This window comes from Rhamphochromis sp. 'chilingali' (genome assembly GCF_963969265.1).
Source record: "Rhamphochromis sp. 'chilingali' genome assembly, chromosome: 13".
In the NCBI taxonomy this organism is placed as follows: domain Eukaryota; kingdom Metazoa; phylum Chordata; class Actinopteri; order Cichliformes; family Cichlidae; genus Rhamphochromis; species Rhamphochromis sp. 'chilingali'.
Genome location: NC_137940.1, coordinates 5,964,647 through 5,966,639, shown reverse-complemented (window position 1 = coordinate 5,966,639; position 1,993 = coordinate 5,964,647).

Sequence of the window (1,993 nt, the reverse complement as noted above, 5' to 3'; positions counted from 1 at the left end):
ACTTTTATGAAGTGAAACTTGTTTCAGCTTAGACCTTGTTGCCATCTAGAAACACAAGCAGGTAGGTTGATATTTGTTTCAACATCCTTAATAAATCCCAGGTATATGCACAAACAGCTTATGAATGCAAGCAGACATAGGAAATATATATTCAAGCAAATCTATGAGAAAGTAAAAAACGTGTGCACAGACTGACACATAAAATGGCACACACATACACATTATGAGCACATTATAAAGAGAAGAGCAGCTGCACAGTAAACACAATCCACAAATTTTGTTTAAAAATCAGGAGACTCATTAAGGCCATTAAGAAGAGACTATTAAGGGTATGAGATGATTTTTGCATGCCACAATATAATTTGCTTCTTCCATTAGGAGCATTATACTGGTTTAATGAAGTTTGGAATGCTGAGCAAGCATGTCATGGTTGCACTGATTTCATCTTACACCTGTGCATACAAGTAATCCTCTAAAACAAACAAAAGACATCAGAGTTATAGTTTCTGGACAAGAAATATCATGTGGTCTTCATCTCCAGGCTATGTGGAATTATTCCAAAATCAGATTTTCTGAGAGCACTTCAATATTTTACCTAAAAATTAAGTTAAATGGGAAAGTAACTCAAGAGCACTGTTTCTGTTTGCACATACAAGCAATTATTTGTTGGACCTCAGTTAAGTGATCCTGTGGAGCCTATAAAATGATGTGCTGGCATATCACTTCATGTTTACGGTGATGTACATTTGTGACAGACATTGTAGAGAACTAATGATATAAAATGTGACAAAATAAGTTAAATGATGTGTCTCTCTATATTAGTATAAAGATATAACATAAGAGAGCTGGCCCAAAGTACCAGGTGTGGAATTCTGTACTCATCCATCAGCACACATGCAAGGACACACAAAAATGTGCACATATGTGCACACTTGTTCAAATACACACCTGTGTTGCACACACATAACGCAACGTTTTGTGAAGCTCTCCTTTGGTTCAGAGCCTGACGCATTTATCTTGGCACACCTTGACATTTTTGCAACGGTGGTAATCAGATTTGTGGCCATGCTCCCGTTATCATCTAGGTCCTGGAATATTGTACTTCTGTTGATGTATGTTGCTGTACTAAGGGGCTACAGTGTTTGTTTATTTTCTTGTTGTTTTTCTTTTTCTCATTGTAGTCAGAGCAGATGTTACTCACTTGATGTCATGAAAGAAAAAAAAGAAAAATGTAATTGCCTTGACATGTTTCAAAGGTCATCGCTTTGACAGACAGTTAGGCAAAAGAAACGGCACAAAGGGAAAGAGAACAATATAAATGTAAAAGGACAATTCAGTATTCGTGCATTGGTGACAACTGGAAGTATAACAGACAGTGTAGATGCCTTTCAAATATATGTCGGTTGCAGATAATATGATAACTATGATAACTGTTTTGTTTTTGTTTGTTTGTCTTTTTATGATGTAGTTAAAGGCAGTGAGTGAAAAATAATACAATTATTTACTGTCTGACTTGGATGGCAATATAATCCATCCATCCATCCATCCATCCATCTTCATCCGCTTTGTCCGGGGCCGGGTCGCGGGGGCAGCAGCCTAAGCAAAGAGGCCCAGACCTCCCTCTCCCCAGCCACCTCCTCCAGCTTGTCCGGGGGAATACCAAGGCGTTCCCAGGCCAGCCGAGAGATATAATCTCTCCAGCGTGTCCTGGGTCTGCCCCGGGGCCTCCTCCCGGTGGGACATGCCTGGAACACCTCACCCAGGAGGCACCCAGGGGGCATCCTTGTCAGATGCCCGAACCACCTCAGCTGGCTCCTTTCGATGTGGAACTGCTAATTTATATTGGATGGCAATATAAATTAGCAGTAAATTATTTAAGTTATGTCACTAGAGATGGAAAAACAGTATTACTTTAAAGGTGTAAAATTACAGTTACAAAACAAGATGGTGTCTGTTCATGGAGATGATTTGTTGAAGTTCAAACCCAGCATCA